The sequence below is a fragment of the Notothenia coriiceps genome, unplaced genomic scaffold, assembly GCF_000735185.1.
Source record: "Notothenia coriiceps isolate Sejong01 unplaced genomic scaffold, NC01 NC01_scaffold00015978, whole genome shotgun sequence".
Lineage (NCBI taxonomy): Eukaryota > Metazoa > Chordata > Actinopteri > Perciformes > Nototheniidae > Notothenia > Notothenia coriiceps.
The window spans coordinates 22,430-43,386 of NW_011348679.1; the positions used below are offsets into that span (position 1 = coordinate 22,430).

Sequence of the window (20,957 nt, forward strand, 5' to 3'; positions counted from 1 at the left end):
ACTAGCGCATTCCTCTCTAAATTAGAACCGCTTATAAAAAAGCACACTCGCGGCAATAATACACTCCGAGTCTTTTCGCAATGTTAAAAGTGTTGACATTTTTTAAGCCTCATACTAGACAACTGTTTATACATGAGGCTGGAGATGGATACTTGTGATATTGGCAGGTAATTTTGGGAGGGGTAACATACAGATACTTCACAAATCCAACACAAATAATGATTATAGAGATATAATGGGGAGAATTTTAAATAAAAAGAAACAGCACTACATATAAAAAGTATACTTCCCCTTTTTTTTTCAATGAAAATATCCTCAATGTCAAACAATGACAAACAAGCACCCACCCACTAAGCGCTTGCACTACACAGACTTTTACATCTTTGGTGTTTGTCTGCTATAAACCCCCCCCCAGTCCCCCGTCATTGCAGGCTGATAGTGAGCTGATCCTCAGCGAGGGGCGGCTAAGGATCATCGTGCCCCTCAGCCACCAGCAGGTGTCTCCCTGGCCCTTCAAAGGCCTGGCTAGTGGCACAAAGAAGGCGGAGCGGTGTTGCTTTAAGCCTTTACAAGCTCTACAAATCCTCAGCTGCTGCTTCCTAACAGGGCCCACTCAGCCCGGCACTGCCTGTCTGACCTTGTGGTTATTGATGAGCGAGTCGACCTGCTCTCTCCGTTTCTCTCCCCTCCTGCCCTTCCCTTCACTCTCTCTTTTTTTCTCTCTGTGTCATCCCTCTTACCTCCAACAGTGAGTTAAAATGAGGGGAAAGAAAGAGGCTGGGCTGCCATTCACCACCCCGGCTTTTTTTCTGTTAAACACACATTGCGATGATACTTCTGACCTCCCCGCTCTGTTAAGCCTGGCTCCACATATTTGCATTTATTTTCTTCCCGAGATAAAAAGTACAAGATAAATTCAGTAATTTAATTTTCAGATATTCACTTAATCAAACACTATTCTTTTGTTGCATCCTTAATGACTAACAAGAGCCAGATTAAAGATTAAACTGGTGGAGATATGACAACAGATGCAATTATGAGATCCCCCCCTCCCATTTACTGTACGGGCTTTAGATTATCTCACAGATGCTATCATTTATTCTTTTCTCTGCGCCCTTACCTAATGTGAACTTATTTGCAGAGATTCACTCCACAGACCCTGAATGTGTGAAGGGAAACCGCTGATACAAGCATTACTTGATGTTAATTTACTAAATTGCAAGGAAGGCGTAACACAACAAGTTGAGAGCTGCGGATTCCTGCACAACAAAAGACACATGAGGGGGGGGTGGGATGGGAAGTGGGAGGGGAGGAGGGAGAGCCGCTTTCCTACCCTATTCAAGGGGGAGCTCAAATATATGTATTGAGTGGGAGCTGTAATAAAACGAAACGGGTGAGGAGATGCAGGCTGGGAACAAATATGAAAGGCAGTGGAGGATGGCGGCAAGGTGATGGCGCACCACCGGAGGATTGGATGAAATTATCTCTTTATAATCAGGGGGCTTCTGCATGGCTGCCTCCTCCATTGCCCAGTGACAGATGAGGCCTAGCTCTTCAAATGGGCTTTTCACAGCCCACCTCTAGGGTAAAACAATGTTTTTCTTCCCTCAGTACCACCACTTCAAAAGCTTTGTTTCCACACGGCACCCCGCAGAGGACAGGATTGTCTCCTGTCACGCACGGTCCATGTCTGTCTCATTACATGTTCATGTTACATAAGTGTACCTTGAAAAAGGGTTGCAGATTTAATTTGATGACAAAACTGTGCAACAGCGGGATCTGGAGGAGGCTGAGTTCAGTTGAATACAGACACTAAGGCAGAACATTATCTCCCGTAAGTAAGAGGGATTGCTTTTCGAACTGTCACAATCGAAACATTTTAGACACCCAAAACCCAACCATGCATCTTCAAAGAGAAATTCTAGTCTGTTAATGTAACGTAGACGAGTTGTGTGCCTCTGCTCTGCAGGATGAAAACAGTCTGAGGGGGGAGAAGAGTAGACAATGATTAGCTTTATCCCACCATCACAGCAGAACAAATGGATCACGAACCCTCGCCGCTTTACACAGACTCTCAGCTGAGCTGTCAAGGAGCAGGGAAGTAGTAAACAGATTTAATTTATTCATATAAATGGCTTGTGAACCAAAACAGTCAGGCTACTTTAGGGACAGACACAGTGCTGTTAGAAGGATATTTGCCGTTTATTACAACATGGGTCTTATTTAAGTTGTTTCGGCCATTGGTTATGATAATATTGTGATCAGCAAAACATTTACTAAGATCTGGGTATGTGGTTCCAACAGGACAAGAAATTAGACCGATTTGAAACTGTGTTGTTTCAACTGTGACATCACAAGTGGGTAAATTGCATGTTTTGCCCAGGATTAGGAAGACAAAAAACCCTCTTACCCGTTACAGAGACACACACTTCTATCGTCAAACTGGACTGAACTCCAAATATCCAGGTAAAGTAACAGAAAAGAAAATACTTTTTTCAAAGGTAGGTTCATTTTTTTTTTTAAACAAATAACTGCTTGAAGGCAGATGCAGGTGCAGTGTTTCAATAAAGACACATTTCCCGCCTAAAGAGAGACGTCTGAAGTATCAAACACACAGAGAGCTGGAGTGGGGCTGTAGGAAGTAGAAAGACAGCAAGCCGCACTGGCCACCATACTGACAACACACACATGTACACACACACAAATCTTCTCACCTTCCCTTGAGTGCTGGACTGGCATCATGATACCATAACAACACCCTCAATCACTCTTAATGTGCTTTACAACACTACATGCCGGGTGTTACACCTCTGCATAGCTGTGTGAAACACCCCCCTTAATAACACACACACACACTCACACACACAGAAACACACCCACCTTGCTAATCGAAAGCTCAAAGTACTGCTGACACTATTAAAACGTTACAAGGTGGCCTAAGCGCAGAAATCAGCATCACTCCGGCACCTCGCGGGGACACGTTGAGACATGCTGCTCAAGGTGATTGCGTCCCCCTGTGTCTTCTATTGTAGGTGAATTAGGCAATAAAGGGCTAATCTGCGCCACCATTGAATAGGGCTTGGCTGTTTGCAGCACTTGCTTAAGAGCGATGAAGATGAGGGAGGAGGAGGAGGAGGAAGCATCTCTTCACTGTGATTTTAATGAGCTTTGATTCCCAGATATGCCTTGTTTTCTTGCGACTGTCAGCCGAGGCCCATGTGAAAGCTCCCCTTTAATTATCTCAACGTTGTGGGGACGCCGTTTTCTTGCTCTGAGGGAGGGGGTGTTTAGTTTGGAGAGGGAAGCTCCAGGACTCCAGGTGTCCGCCTGGTTCTCTGCCTGGTAAGTGGCCAGGCAGGCAGCGGGACAAAGCTGTGTTTGTTCGACGGAGGAAAAAGCAGAGAGGATGGAAATGTGTACGAATCGGCGCTGCTTCCATTGTTGCTCTACAGAATGTGCCATAATCCTCGGCAGGCTCCATCCATTGCTGGCACGGAGGATAATATGAGCTGCCTCCTGCCTGTCCCACCTCCCTGCTCTACCTCCCCTCCCCTCAGCCCTTCTCCATCACCTCCACCACCCTTCCCCCCATGTCTCTGCTGCACACACATATGGACACACAGCCACTCGAGTGCACACACTCTCTCACACCTCCCCACATGGCTCCTTAGCAGGCTTGGGAATGGATTTCTTTTTATCTAATGTGGTTTGGTCTGCAGCTCCAGCGGCAACCATGAGCAAGGGTGGGCTTGCAGTTGTGCCACTCACTCACTCACACACACACAAACACACACACACTCAATCCAAGGAGCCCCGCTGCGTTTGTCGCTGTTCACTGATCTCTCCGTCTTCCCCTCTGTCTTTCTCCATCTCCCATTCTCCCTCTAACTCACTCCACTCCCTCTCTCTCTCACGCAGACCCACATTCACTTTCCTCCCTCCCTCCCTTTCTGCCCTCTCACTCTTTTTTTCATGACAGCTCACATAAGCAAGCCTCCTGGATTCCTGCGGGAGCCCCACGTTCAGTACACAGAGATTGTTCAGCCATCAGGCACATCTGCAGCGTGATTAGAAAAGCAAAGGGAGCATGGTGGTGGGGGCAGGAGGGTGGGGTGGGTCGAGCCCCCACCATTGCTGCTGCTACACACCCCTCCCTCACCCAGCAGCAGAAGAAGAAGAAAACAGAGGGTTGGGGATCATAGAGGGGCCTAAGCAATATCTCCTCTCTAACCAAGTGTAACGTTTCACCAAGTCTCAGAGGCAGATCGCCGCCCGCGATAAAAAAAAAGGAAAAGGACAAAGGCAGATGGGGGCCAGTCTCTGTTCACCACCAAGCCCCCACCCGCCCTCCACCTCGGTTGACTACCAGAGCAAGCAAAGGGAGAAAGGTGGTCCTACATCCCACATGCAAACAGGCAGAGCATCATAGTGGTTTCTCCCTCTCCTGTTTGCCCTCTACCGTCTCCTCCAAACAGATACTCTTTTAATTTCCTCCCGTCCTTACGTTAATAGCAGGGGAGAGGAGTGAGTGAGGGGGGGGTAAGCCCCCGGGGCGCTGGAGGCAGCACAGATGAGCCACATGACTGCGTGTCGCCTCCGAAAGAACCAGAGCAGCGTGGAGCTAGCAGCTAGCCTCGCTCTCTGTGATGCTCTATGAGGCTCACTGCCAAGTTTCTCTATGCCCCACAATCCTCCAGGAATTTGGGAGGCATGTGATGATGATGCTGATGCTGATGATGATGATGATGATGAAACCAGTGAGCCAAACTGTAAACCTGCACTGACTGCTGGAGGTGAATACACAATAAATGTCTCACAAAGAAAGCCGTTACGACAACCCCTCAGCCCCGGGAAACACTTTGTCTTAAAATGGGCTTTGATGGTGAGCAAAGGGAAAAGTCACAGAGGCTTTTTATTCCCTTTTCGGTGAGTGATATTGTTGCCATGTAGGTGCTGACACTGCTTCAGACAACTTATGAGCGAATGTTTTTCTTTACCCCCGCCCCCCCCCTTCTTTTTTTCCTGCCAGTCTCTTGGTTTATTATGCATTCAGCTCATGTGTCCCTCCTGTGAGTGGCTGTTCATTTTCCACATACCACGCTTAATCCGGCCAGCTAAAAACTTTGAAATAGCGAGAGCCGCAGACGCAGCCGCTACCCAGGAGGAGCCATTATGAGGTCTGGGAGAGAGAGAGACTGATAGCGCTGGGGGGAGGAGTGACAGGCGAGCTGCAAGATACATGGGGAGGAATTCAAAGAAGGCTGAGAGCAGAACACGAGGGTGTGCGTGTTTGTGTGTTTGCTGCCTTGAAAGTGTGTACGGTGTGTGGGCAGCGGTGATAAGTCATGGGCAGTTCTGTGTGTGTGTGTTTACCGGCTTGTGTGTGTGTTTGATGGGGTCATTGGTGTGGGCAGGGGGATGGAGGACCTCCTTGTCTCCATTGTGCCAGTGACCTTTGGCCTTTTGTGACTTTGAGTGAATGGGAGGAGAGAGGCAGAGAGTGAGAGGGAGAGATTTTAAATAGTGCATGAGCTCAACCTGCCCAGGCACTGATGGATGGCAACATGAGCTTTCTGTGTTTCACCCAAGACGCTGTGAAGACATACCGTCAAACTGCCAGCACTCATAAGGACCTCGCTAACATCTCTATTTAAAAATGTCATGAGAAGAGCGTCTATATCTTGGCTTACTGTCACTATCTATTAATCGATCCATTATCATTTTGATCTATAGATACTTTTTCTAATTGTTTCAAGTTTAAAATGTAAAGATATTGAGTCCATATATCTAACCTATTGAGTTAACCATAACCAAAACATGTTGATGGATGAATTACTTCTTTATTATTTGATCGTGATATTCTGAAATGCATATTATTCTCACTTCTTGGATACACAGCAACGTTTTTTTTTTAATCTCCTTTTAAAGATTTTGTTTACATTTGTATTAATCGAAGCATCGGAAACATTTTATTATACGTTTGCATAATATATATATAGTTTGTATGTATTTGCACTTATGCTAGCACTTATACACTTATGTATAAGTGCTAACATTCACTTATGCTAGCACTTATACATGAATGTATACACTTATTCATGTATAAGTGCTATGTTAGGATTTATTTTACAATGTATTTAAAGTGAGAATATAGTACTTTTGAAATAATAAATCAATTCAATTCTCTTACAAATGATATAAAAGTAAAATTAATAGACAATACAATGTGCCATTGCTTAACGTAATACACACAGGGGTTGTAATAATGACTTATTATGTTTTCAAGTTATGAATGTCTGTAGCGCTAGTTAAAAACTATTCAAATTAACTCAACTAAATTAATATCTCAAAACAAAGGACATGGAATTTCAACTCTTTGATTAACTTGTGTCCAAACTCTCACATCGCTCATCCTCTGAAAACAATCCTCTCCTCTCCACAGACCTGCATTGGGCTCCTCTCACTGGCATGACTCATAAGGCTATATCTTTTGATATGTCAGCAGATTGTTTGATAACCTTGCTGAGCGGCCTGATCCTGTGTTAACAGCTTGCTCGTATCTGCAGCCATCGGCCCCTCCAGGGAGAAGCCTCTCATTCCACAAATGTGCTCAATTAAAAAGAGAGGAGTGCTTAGAGAAGGGGCAGCGAGGGGCCGTTGCCTGCGCCTGTTTGATCTGGATTTCCTAATTGGTCAATGACAACACATTACCAGACAGGCGGACGCTTGATCCGGGAAGGGGACGCTTTTGACTTCAGAGCTTCGGCCTCTTCGCCCCCACACCCCAACACACCACCGTCCGTGATGGGGCAGAGTGTGTCTGATGTAAAGGAGGGGTGGGGGTTAGGTAGAGGTTAGGTAGCACAGGCGGCCGTATATCTGTCACAAATCTTCCTCGTGGAGCCATTGGGGGGGAAACAAGCATGTGATGAATCCCAAGCAGCCCCATCCCCCCCCCTCCTCCTCAGGTCTCTGATAGTGTCCACTTCTCGCCGCTTACAGTGCTCTAATTTGCCGGAGATTGCGGGCTGCCATGTTTTGATTGCCATTGTGTAAATGAATCGGGAAGCCTCTCATCTCACTGTGAAGAATGCCAATGTGTCTGGGGAGAGAAAGGAGATTCTCCAGGGGAGTAGACTTAGCAGACTCCTCAATCAAACAGTGAGGATATTTATTTAATTTCCTGTGAACATCCTAGTGGAGGACTCATTTCATGTATATAATTTCACCCATCATGCTGTGTGAGGCTCTGTGTTAAGTCGCTACAGAACCAAAAAAAACTGAAGGCAAGCCAAGGAGCATGCAAGTAGTCTCAGCGATGCGGATCACACTGTTTGTAGAACAGTATGTCTCATTTTATATAATCTTACAGCAGGCTAAAAATAACATCAAATGAATATTGAATGCCAGGACAGAGGAGGCGTTATGCAATTCAAGACTTATGCTGTCAAACGGAGCGATAACAGGCCGTCTTTTCACACACATGTATACACAAAAACATCACATTATCTCTTTCTTACACGCTAAAGAAGAGAAATAGCTTGCACAAATACTTTATAATTTGAAGGGCTGTTTATTTATACCATTATGTGTCATCAAAGGGTGCTTAAAGCTTATTCTAACACCCAAATCGACGTATCACTATTAAATAAAGCAATGTTGAGCTAGAGAGGTTTATTTCACCATGTCATGAGTACACTAATAGTTATATTCCGTATACAATTGCATATAGAAAGTTGAGAAAAGCTTCAAAGTGTCAAATTTGAGAAGCTGAGAAGGAATATGGCCTTCTCTTGGCGACTGAGACCATTCTTCGTCATTTGAAGAGAGGACTTTTCTACCTGTGGATCGACGCCTTTGTATAATATTCCCATCTTGTATGTTCATGGGTGTTATTTAGCTGCAACCCCTCTCTAGCTGTTGGCAAACAACAGAGCTCCACATCATCCATCAGGGAAGTTGAGGTAGTTTGACAGGTGAACATAAACAATGCTGCCTGCAGTAGCATTTCTCGAAGAGTACGGCACACACACACACACAGCTAAAGACAAACACATAAACAGACGGACTGAGAGGGGAGGTGTGAGAGGCAGCGAGACACTCAGGGGGAGACAGAGAGACTCAGTGGATCAGAGAGGAGGAGGAAATGAATGCTGCAAGAAGTGGGAAAAAAGCTGAGAAATCCTGTATCCTCCTGTTTTAAGCCCCTCGAAAACTGCTGAACCATCAGCAATTACAGTTGGGCTGGGTCATGAATCTCACTCTGCAACGGTCTGCTCTCTCTCTATCTCTCTCTCTCTCTCTGTGTCTGCTGGGTGATACTGCAGAGGTGTGCGGCCTCATTCACCTGGCTGGCAAAAATCACACGCAAAACAAAAAAAACAACAAAGATGTGCAGCTGCTGCGTGATCTGCAAGTATTAATAATGCTTTGTGCAAATCAAATCGACACTTTGCATCTCCTTTTCCATGACTGCAAAGTTTACGCTGTCAGGAAGCGAGCGCACATGCAAAGCAGTTGTTTTCGCAGACACACAGGTGAGAGCAACCCATGACCGAAGACAGGCTGATACAGTACAGGCAGCCGCGGGACAAAGGCGAGGGCAGCGCGCGCACATACGTAAGGACACTAGTCGAAAGTGCTGAGCATATAATTAGCTAATCCAGTAGAAAGCTCAGATAGGCAGTCATTTAATTAAAATGATTAATTAGGGCAATAAAAAAAACGTCCTTCTTTCAAAAACTGCTGTCCATAATTACAAGTGACTCCCTCTTCTCTGTGGCAGAGGGCCTTAATATGTGTGCACGTGAATGTGTTTGCGCACGTGATTGGTGTATGTGGATGAGAGGGAGGGAGGGAGAGAAGTCAGTTCCTGCGGCTCATTCAGCGTTAGGATCCTCGACTAATGAGATTAGTCAATAATGGATTGAAAGCAAGCAGCCTCCCCTGCCCGACACAATAGGCCAGAGAGGCTGCCCTGTCAGCGACACATCCTCCACTGGTTCACACACACACACACACACACACACACACACACACACACACACACACACACACACACACACACACACACAACAGGGGCCACCTTTTTAACATACAAATTGTGTTATAATATCGAGCGGCGCCTGTGTGAGACAGTACTACGTGCCTTGCAGGCCGCAGACAATTCCCTGGGATTTAAATTCAAATTGGGTGTATATCTAGTCTTCATCTACAGAAAGATAGATATTGTAGATGTCAGGCCTGGATGTCTTTGATCACATGAAATGAACACTTTGCAGAGAACACCAGGAGAAAAGAGTCTCGCTCACTCCTCCACTGAGAAACGTCTGAGCCCAGGAAGGACAAACAAGTGTTGAGGCTTGAGAACTCTTCTCTTCTCAGATAAACAAAGACATGAAACAGCTTTAGGGCCGGCAACAGAGCTCTTTTCAAACGTGTGAACAACCTGTTTGCGAGGGTAAACTAAGCCTTGCACAAACAAGACACAGCAAGCTGCCTGTAGTGAGCAGAACCTTGAAGCATTTACAATGGGGAGTCTTGCATAAAGAGGAGCTTTAAAGCACTGGCAAACACCAGAACTCAATTGCTTGCTTGTATTCATGTTGGCGATCAGAAATCTGCTGTTGCAACTATTCAAACATAGTCTGAATAACACCAGAATACCTGCAGACACTACTCAGGGCGGAAAAAATACATAAATGACATAACTAGTTTTTATCAACACTATCTACCGTTAAGTGCCAGCCCGTTCTCTATGAATGAAACCAAACACATTAACTAGAGAGAGTTAGTAAGACTGCCGCATTAGGCTGTTGCATTAATATTACAGCAATTTGCATATCATTTCACATTCTTTTGATGGACTGCCATTGTTATGGAAAGCACGATAACCAATTTCATTATAATGTGTGATTTGCTAGGTGGAAATACATGTATATAAATGTAGGAAACGGTATTAAGTGTTAACCAAACTAGCACACTGGACTGTAAGTGTCAATGTCCAATTCTATTTGATCTGGTAACATAAAGATTGGCCTGTTTTGCACTGAGGGTTTGCTTGTGCTCCTGTCATGCAGCCTCCCTGGCCGGGGTCAGCACCGCACAGCCAAAGGTCAACCCCCTGGTAATTTGTTTCACCGCTGCGCAGCCACCATCCAAACACAAGGCGTCGTATCAGGTAAACCAATTATTAGCCGACATGAATCGGAGGGCAGAAAGGTCCCACATGACCACTTTCTCTATTATTAGCGCTATCTGTCTATCTGTCTGTCTGTCTGTCTGTCTGTCTGTCTGTCTGTCTGCCTGCTGTCTGCCTGTCTGCCTGCCTGTCTGCCTGTCTGTCTGTCTGTCTGTCTGCCTGTCTGTCTGTCTGTCTGTCTGTCTGTCTGTCCTCCTTCTTCCTGTCTCAGAAGCATAAACAGCAGTCAAAACGGAGCGCTTTCTCCTGCTTAGTATTCAGCTGTAATTCTCCTGGGTGGACACCATGCTGTGTAGACAATCTGCATTTTGATTGGTGTACACTGGAAGTTTCCTCACGGCTCTTTAAAAGTGGATGCGTCTGAAAACAACAAAGAATGGGCATTTAGAAATGGATTTCTAAGAATATTTGGTAGACTGTGCAGAGAAAAAGCAAACAGCTTGGTGAGATTTATCTTGTTTCATTAAGCAGAGCCAGCGCTGACGCGAGGATATGATGTGAAACTGATCGTTTGCTGCGCTGCGACTGTGTTGGCCAACATGAAAATGCCAGCGATATATAACCCTCTCAGAGAGCCATTTGTACAATCTCACCATTAGCAGCCACTTTGTTCCTGTAGCCCCTCTGGCCTCAAACCAGGCTTCAGCCTCCTACGGCCGTAACCATGGCAACTGCCTTCATTCAACACTTGCAAATAATGAAGACAATGTGTTTTCCATTTAGATGAGCTTTTTTTTGTGCAAGAAGATACGAACAGTCCACCCTGACTGTTTCATTAAGGGGGCTTAATAACATGATTCCTTTTTCTGGATGCGCTGTACGAGCTGAATCACAGATTAAATTGGTCTGCTGGGACACAAGTCAACACCAGTGCGCAAGATTCAATATTATGTTCAACAACTAAACTTGGAAAAGTAGTTTTTCTTTCTGGCCTCTGTGGACTTGAGAGTGTTGTAGGGAGAAGCATCAGAACAATGGAGAAGTGCCCCGGGCGAAGGATTTCGTATCTTGATCACACAAAGCAAAACAAAAAGTATAAGAAGAGCAAATGAAAAGTAAGAGTGTGGGCTCATTGGATTGCCTGTTCATTTGATTTGACTTACAGATGTTTGAGCGGTTATAAACCTTTTTTACACGACTCTTTGCACTCATATCATTAATCATAACATGTACTCCTCACAGTAATTGCAGACGCAGTATACTGTACAAAGCGTGGTTATGTAAACTGAAGCAATGACATTTAGGATGCTTGCTTTTGCGTTAACTTGCAAATACAGTGAATTACGTTGCAACCCGTTTCATCATCAAGCCACTATTTGTCTTTTTGCTCTGTCAGACTTCCTTGTAGCCTTAATGTGTAATGAAATATGGCTTTAATGGTAAAAATATGACTTAAATTGTAGTAAAACTGAATAATTGTTCAACTATCCACTTGTATAAGGTATATCTTGGGAGAATAACAACTTACTGTGAAATAGGTGCACGTTTGCAAATGCTCACACACAGAATCACAAACACACACATAGTGGAAAGAATGGAAAGAATGGAAAGAACTCGCGGGGCAGGAGTCTCCTTTTCTCTGCTTCCAGGGAAAACTCCCTGGAAGCAGAGCCAGCTTTCCAGGCCAAAATTAATTCAAGAGTTTTTACAAATCACTAGACAGGAAACATGGTGTTGTTCTCCACTTCCACCTCTTCCCTTTTGCAGCCCAGTAAACATTATTTTGATTCGCTGTGTTGTTCGCTCGCAAGGAAAAACACACAAAGCAGATAGTTACTCTAATTCCTTCATGACAAGAGTTTATCTTGCAGCGTGCCGTGGAGTGCATTTCTCAGAGTGCAGCGTGTTGCCTCGTGTGGCGTCTGTGTTAACACAAACCCCTTTAGGAGTATTGACTGGAGGAGCTGCTGTCAATAGCATTCCTATGATTTCTATTCTTGCTGTATCTTTGTGAACCTACAGTCTGGGGACTCTGTTTTCCCACTTCCCTGACAACAAGGTGCTAACCTTTGTGAAAAAAATATGAAAAAACAAGGGCACCACAAATCCACTTCAGAGCAGGTTTGTTGCTATAACAAACAATGCGGTGAGCTCCGGTGCTCGTGTGCGCAGGGGCCACAGTGCACCGTGATTGATATACAAGAGATAAAACACTGTTTGACTCCTGGATCCGGCTCCAATCACACAGTCTCCATGACGCACTCGCTCACGCTATCTCTGCCACACACGGCCCCAAAATGCTGATAAGCCGGGCTGAAGCAGTCATATCTACCTCTTCTGGAAGAGTTTCTTCTTGAATAAATAAACTCCTTCTAAAAAATTGACATTTACAATGCTGAGGGGGCTCTGAAGACGTCAGTAGTCTGAGTGACACTGACAGCAAAACAGAAGCTGGAAATGTTTTTGAGTTGTAGATCAATAAATGATAATAGCTTATCAGATGGGAGGATTTTCAGCTGTTTTATTTCACTGTTTTTACACTACCCTTTACATTTTTGGACAAATATTAAATCGATTTATCCAATCTCTATCAGATATAATCAATTTGGATAGATAGATTGATGCAGCAACTTAGTCCTTTCGTTTAATGCCGCACAAATGTAAAAAATCCACTTTGTGTAGCTGCTCATTACCTGTGGATTGTAAAGCAGCACGAGGAATTTGTATAGAAAGCTTGTATGATTGAAATACTTCCACTCAATGCAGTACATGGATTTTTAATGAGACAAGCCTTCTTGATAGAGAGGGAGACTGCTGGCATGACTGATGATGCCTAACATCCCAACTGGGTATTTGAGAATCTTTTAAGCGAGCCCTTTCATCTTTTGAAGTGATCACAAATAATTATATTGAATTAGCTTTAAGCTATTTGTGGTCCCAAGGCATTAGAGGCATCTGTTATGAAATCATTCTGTCTTCATGATGGACATCTAAGTGCAGTCTCTATTTGAGCTGCATGTAGAGATGTAAGCCAGTCATTTGTCACTTTGTACACTGACCGCATCTTTACGTGGACATATCCAACACACAGGCCCTGCTAATGCTAACTATTTGGTCTCAATGTCACTGCTACACACACACGAAAATCTGAAACACTGTTAAAGCACTTCAGAGTGTGATACAAGAGGACACTATGCAGCTAAAGGTGAAAGAAAACACAACACAAATGACAACTACAGGAGAATTTTGATTTATGTTAGACCTCGACACACACATACACACACACCTCGACACACACAATGTTCCCAAACAAACAGCCACTGGAGAGGGACTGTAAGAGACCACCAGGTGTGACCTATTCATTATTTACCTACAGAGGCAGGCTAGCAGCGTCTGCATGCTCCGCACAGCCCTGCCTTTGTAGGAGAGATGTGTCGGGATCAGATGAGAGAGGGCACCTTTGTGGAGAGACATCTTTGTTCACACTCTGTCGCTCTTTTCTGCTCCTCACATGGACAAACACATCAAATGTATCCATGTTTTCCCAGTCTTGAATACATGGCTCCATTTGTCCAGAGCAGTGTTGGACAGTAACGGGAAATAAGGTGATTTATTTTTCCAGTAACGAAAAATGTGTTCAAGTTACTATTGACATTAAGCTGGGATCAGACCAACATTTATGTCTATCCAGATGACCACTGTGTCTGATTAGCCGATATGACCAGCTGTGATTTGGCCGAGAGATGAGTCAGACTATGTTGAACCCAAACCAATATTAACTTGTTGACAACCTACATGACGTGCTAAGGTATTAGAGCAAGAAGGGCCAGACAAGGACTTTTGGGACCAGCAATGTCAACAAATATGGCAACATGAAACATGATAGAAGTCAAACTAGGTGAAGGAAACTCTAGAGGAGCAACATGACTCCAAAAAGTTGTCTATGGGCATGTAACTGAGCTTAGAAATGCCTACAGATGCATGTAAGACATCTCGCACCACCTCAGGTCAGAGTGAGCTCCGCAAAGGTTGCTGCCTGCGACGACGGGGAGAAATATAGCAGACGACAGAGGATATGAAATGTTGACAGATGGGAAATAAGTCTTATGTCAATAAGAGAACCGCATGAGGAGTGGGGCACGGGGGCTCACCTCATATCAGCGATTACTTAAGTAAACTCCGTACCACACACACTTGAGATTAAAGCCCCTAAGTGGAGTGATTTTAATGGCTTAGGTGAGACCACCTTCCTAAGAACGGTCTCTTCTATCTTGTGTAAACTATTCTATTCTCTTTTATCTTCCATGTAACCACAACACTAGTGGAGATAAATTGCTCTTCCATGGACAACTTGGCACAGGTTCACACACACATCAAGGGTCATTAAGGCGGCTGACACAGGCTTTCATTTAATGAATTTGAGTATAAGAGTTCGGCCTCTTCTAGTTCAGAATGTGTGTGTGTGTGCCGTGTTGCAGTGTGTGAAGGAGCCTGGTTTCATTTCTTCTTGTAACACCCTAATGACCTTATTGTTTCATTCTTATCCAGCCTCCTGAAGGTATTACCATATAAACACCTGCTGTTATCAAGGCCCCACAAACTATTTCCTGGATAATTTAACAAAGATGCGATCGTTGATTCCGTATGAGGTGTTGTGACTTATTATGAGTGTGCGTGTGCACATTCTGAGAGATCTATTTTCTCTGTGTGTTTGTCTGTGTGTGCATTTTTTGAAATATCTGTTTTCTGTGTGGGTGTTTGTCTCTGAGTGCTTTTTGTGATATCGATGTCGGGCTTTGTGTGTGTTTGTGTGAGTGTGCAGAGCTTAATACTGGCTACAGCTGGCCACTTTGCAGCTCCAATTGTAGAGGAAAAAATATGTCCGAGTCGCCTTAAATGGAGGCTGTTTTGGTGAAGAGGGGACAGGCCGAATGTTCTGCATTACCATCATGCTTCATGCAATCTGTATAAAAACCCCGGGTGAGGCAAGCAAAAAGGGAACACTTGCATAACGTAGGAGCCTGATGTTACCCTGCAGAATTGGACCTCTCTACTCTTTTTCTTCTTTTAACCCCCCCTCCTCTTCCTCCCTGGTTCTCCCTCTTACTCTTTCACTCTTTCACTCTCCCTCTCTCTCTTTCCCTTCCTCCCTCTTAGTCACAGGGGCTGGATTGTTCTACTGAGGCTTGGCAGAGGCCACGGATGGGAAAAGTGCAGGGGAGGCAGCTAACACTTCCTGCCTCCCTGAATCAGAGAGTTAACCTTCACTGAGGGCACAATGGCTTCTCGTTAGCGAAAACCACCCCACATGCAGGCAAGCCTGTCACCAGCCATGTTACCGTTCACTGACCCCTCTTTGTGTTACTGCATCCTCTCTCTGACTTCATGTCCAACCAAGGCTTCCTCTCACATCCATACAAGGGATGAGGCTTTTATTCATCTTTCCATACTTCATATCCAGAAGCTAAAGCTCTTAAGTTGCAATTACAGAAGCTTTTTATGTTTGAATAGTCTTTTTTTGATTTATTTAGAAAATCCATTCGTACTTTGATCTGGCTTATATCAAAGTGAGGTTGTTTAAGTCATATTTTAATTAATAATGTGAACAATTTCTCCGATTGAAGCTATTCAAATGTGTGAATTCACAGTTTTTCTCTGTTTTAGATCGTTGTAAACTGAATGCTTTATATTTTTGACTTTTGGTCAGACAAAAAGTCAGATCTTATTTTAAAGATCAAGAAATTAGTCGAATAATCGATAATGAAATAAAAGTACTTAAAGGTGGGGTAGGTCATTTTGGAGAAACCAGCTCGAGTGCGCTAGAATTTGAAAATACACAACCTGCCACTTCCTTACAGAGCCTCTCCTCCAACACACACGAACGCGCACATGACCACAATGAGGGCGCGAGATAAGTTTGTGCACAGATGGAAGGCTGACAGGCAGGTAGGCCATCCAGTTATGATTGGTCGTGCTTTTTAAAGTACTACGGCTTCCACAGATGACATTTTTTAATGGATTTTTTGTCAAAGCACTTAAGATATTCATTGCTATCGGGATGTTAAGAGCATTCCATGGAATATAAAAAAAAGTGTATCTCGAGCCGATTTCTCAAACTTACCTACCCCACCTTTAATTGCAGGTAGCCACATTTGGAAACATGAAAAAAAAGAGAATAAAACTGAACAAATATCATCATTGTAATCATGAGCCAACAAGCCAGCACAAACACACACACACTTTACTGTACAGTTACACAGATAACCTCACAATACAAATACTGCAAGAAACCCATGCATGACAGCCCCCACCAACAACTTTCAAGACTTGTGAATAGGATAGAGATAAGGAGTGGAAAAAGTATGTGGGCCACAGAGATGTCAAAGCCCAACCCTGATTTTGCCACTAAAGTAAAGGGAAAGGATTGAATACAGTAAAGGGAAAGGATTGAATACAGTGGAAGTAAATGGTTTCTCCCTTGTTTTCCTCTCATTTTCACTGACAAAAACAAGCATTAACCAGGCAAGCCTAGGAGAAAATAAAGCATTGATTTTGCACACTGCCCTCTCTACTGCAGAGGACTCCGATCAATAGGCTCAAGTAATACTCTGCACAAGTTTAATGCTTGATCTGTACACAGGCAGACAAGTGCTTTGTCTGGAAATTATTCCTTTTTTTATTACACCAGCCACCGTTTGAAAGCCAAACAAAAGATCTGCTAGAAGAAACGACACCGCGGAAGAAGATGACGAAAGCTTTTCAGTTAGTGGAGGGGCTCGGTGCAAATCACGCCACGGTCAAGAGTCCATCTAAATCAATGGAGGAAGTTACACGTGTTAGCCACTTTATAGGGTCATCAGGAAAGTAAAGCGAGAGAGAAAGGGGGGTTGGGGTGGGTCAGTCTGTCAGGAGAGAGGGTCATATTGCCAACCAGGAGCTGAGTAGATAAATGACCTCCAGCTAAGGTTGTGACCTTTGACACAGAGCACTACCAAGGCTGGAGAAACAGACACTTGTCTCCATAAACTAAGCCAAGATAAGCATCGGATTCTTTGAAGTAGTGATTGAAAACTACACACAGAAGGCTGCGCAGGTGATCCGATGCCTTCTGACATCGTGAGAGCAGATGGAGGAAATCTGTGAATGACTCCGCTAATGACGCAACGACTGAGCATGAGGGGAATCTAAGTGGAAACAAAATGTGAGCTGTTCTTCCTCTTTACCCTGCAAAACTTTCATTTCCTGACTGCTCACTTTTCCTTTCAAGATTCCTCCAAAGTCAGCGAGAAAAACTCCTTCGTCACCTGTAAAATATTAAAAAGCGTTGACCCAGAGATTTGAACACTCATTAAGCTTTTTAAAGTGGAGAACTCTCTGAGATCCCCTCTCTCAGATGTTTCCCTCCGTGTCGACCGAATGGTATATCAAGTTCAGGAAATTAGCCAGTTCCTGTTGGGGGAAGAGTGAGGGAGCTAAGAGAGGCCAGCGTCAATACAGCACAGTCTTTACTACAGCACTGCTCAGCTCGATTATATCCTGAAGACAAAATCACCCCACAATGAAAAACCTTTTCATTAAAATCCTGCTAAATGAGGAAAATATCCAGCTCATTGAAATTCAATAAATATATCCCTCTACTTGTCTGCTCGATTGATCCTTTCACAGCACAGTAAATTGCATCTCAGACAAGGGAGCACAGAGCCAGAACGGTGGCACGACATCTCGACACCTTACAAACACAGAGATTCCTTCGGTTTAGTTCTGGGCAGATAATATGGCCATTAGGTCATTTAATATTCTCTAGATAAATTGCTGTGGACCCCGAGAGACGACTTCTGTCCACACATCAGGAACCAATCAAAAAGGTACCTCCCGGTTATGGAAAAGACTGCCGGGCTTGAAGCAGAGACATTTCCCGAGGGGAATAGAGAAAGGCCAAATAATCAAAGACACTCTGCCACTTCCTGCCCTTTATCGGCACAGAGCATCTCAACAGGTCCAGTTGTGGGCTGTGATGAGGTCAAGACGACTTTCCTAATTTAAACTGAATTAAACACGGCAAGATTATGTGGATGACAGTACAAGTTGACCCACTGAATGGTCTGATGAGTGACAGCACCACCACCAGCAACTGTGACCCCTGTCGCAATCTCTCTCTCACACACACACACACACACACACACACACACACACACACACACACACACACACACACACACACACACACACACACACACACACACACACACACACACACACACAATGCACTCTTCAAGCAGACAACTGGCCCGGCAGCATGTGGTGTAAAAAGCTTTCTCATGCATGAATAAGCAAGGGCACACAACAACAACAACAAAAGTGAATGTGAGAAAATATAAGTCGAATTTCAACAAAAAATCCTATTGAGTTATGTTGCTTTAGGTAGACTAGCCAACTGGGCTCCAGAGAGGCTTGAATCTGCACAGTGTCTACTCAAACTGTATTGACCGGCAGCCGCCGAGGCAGACCCTCTCATGCTGCAACTGAAATTAGGTTAGAAGAAGTCATTTGTCTTCTGAGAGCTAGGGGGAAAAAGAAAAACGCAGGCTAAAGAGGCCAGATTGAGCAGGAAGGCTGTAAAGGGGAAGGGGTTCATGCAGACTAACATCTGTGATATTTCTTCACTTCATACTCCTTCTCCCATCCCCCTTGCCTTGGGTGTGCCAAATGCTAAGGTGGGGCTTACAAAAACAAAAACGAGCGAGGGTATTTTTTGGTTAGCACAAAGTGTTGTGCATGGCCATGTGTTCCCTCAACTTTTTGGAGGAGTCAAACAACGTTAGCTATGTTAAGTAAAGTTGTATTGATCTCACGATTCTCTGTCACAAGCTAAGGTAAATTGAGACATGGAAAAAGTTGGTTGGCTATTGCTCAGTGTTAAACTATTTACAAAAGTCAGTAGTAGGCCTACTAGCTCACATTAACTATAACTCTCACAAGTTATACACTTGTTTATTTAAAAAAGTGAAGTGAATATGTTCTTTCTTCGTGACCAGTAAACGTATAAATATACGTATATATTGACATATTCATTAACTTGAATTTGAAAATGTGACTTATGGTGCTGCTAACATGTTAGAGCTGACATGAGTCCTTGCTCCTACGTATCAATTAAAAAAAAAAAAAAGGAAAAAAAAAACCCTCCCAACAACAGAACTGCTTTGACGAGGCAAGCGGCAGAGTCCTATTGATGATAATTTGTCAAGGACAACTTGTAATTTTGGCTCATTAGGGGAGCTAGCGGGCTAACTAGCGTAGCGTGCTAACGGCTCGCCCCTTTCTGGCAGCGGAGAAGCCTCACTTCACCGCGATGATTCATTATCTCAGCTTCTCAGGTACAGCACAACCACAGGCTGCTGTATCTTGCTTGAACATATACTTACTGATTGTTGGGCTTGCCCCGCTTCACCTCAGATATATGACACACACACACACACACACACACACACACACACACACACACAGGAATAGACAAACACAAAGCATCTTGTGCTTTTATCGAATTTCTTGCTTTCCTACATTTGGGACAAAGTGCACACTTTGCTAATAGGCACCCTGTAGTGTGCACTCAAGATTTCTGTGACCTCTTAAACACTAAAAGGAAATATGTAGCAAATTACTGCATCAAACCAAATGGTAAAATGTGTGTTATATCTTTTTATCCATATAATTCATACATTAAAGAGGTTTAAGGAATGTGACGACTTTAGGGTCAGCATCCAAACGTAGTCTATATATAAAATGTTTTTCTTTAATGTTAATTTCTTTAAAAAGCAGCTTAACATCAGATCATCACTTTTAAGAAGCTGTAAGCGTAAACAAATATGTTACTTAGGAATGATTTAAATTAATAGCTAATTATCAGAATTGCTGGTTGATTGCCATCTAATTGATTTATTAGCTATCAATTCAGCACCACTTATTTGTGCCCACAGAGACGCACTTCTCCAGGCTAGTTTGTTTCTGGCTCCGGACCGAAACAACCCACCCCCCCCCTCCTCCTCCTCCAGGCCCAGACAGAGACAGCAGTGATGGTCTGCTGAAAACACTTTGCCGTTGCTGCCACCTTGTTCTCGTGTCAGGAAACATTGTTTGTCTGCTGGCTCAGATGGTGCCTCCTGTCTCCAAGATGAGACCACCCCTCCTTTCCCTCCCTCTCAGCCCCATGTGCCCCTCCCCCCCTCATGGTCGAGCCCACCCCAAAGGGGGGTTGAATTTAATAAAGGCTCCTTCAGCCACATGCTAAAAAGGTATGCAAATGTGCAGGTCCTTCTGTTTTCTGATGTTTTTTTTCCCCCCAATCCAACTGACTGCTCTCTCGCCAAGCCAAAGCCACAGCAGAGGGAGGGAGAGAGAGAGGGTGTGTGTGAAAGAGAGTTTGGGTGTTTGTTTTTCAGAGGAATGGATTATTTTGTTAGGACCGCTCTTGGGTATTTGATCTGAGAAGCTATTACGATGATTGCGATTAGAATTAATTACATTATGAGCTACAGGAACTGAGAAAGAACCACTTGACGTGTTTCCTTGTGGAGAATCAAAAACACACTCAACACATCCAATAATTCCTTTACAGCGAAAATATGAAATGAATAGTGTCCTCAGGGCCACGGCTAAAAAATGAAATAATACAACTTTAACAACCTAACATATACGTGCTGTAAAAGAGCAGAACAATATTGACTTCTCCAGCTGTCTGCAGCACCTCCTCCGCCCAGATATCAGTGATCCCTATCTAATACAAAGGGCCCAGCCTTTGCATGGCTACCATGATGACCCG

At 44.0% G+C, this 20,957-nt stretch overlaps 1 protein-coding gene across 1 annotated transcript in view; it reads right to left on the reverse strand.

Moving 5' to 3' along the window:
• The window catches only part of LOC104949354 (zinc finger MIZ domain-containing protein 1-like), a 74,704-nt gene that overhangs the window by 10,815 nt on the left and 42,932 nt on the right, over positions 1-20,957 (reverse strand). The gene's annotated exons all lie outside the window — the stretch shown is intronic.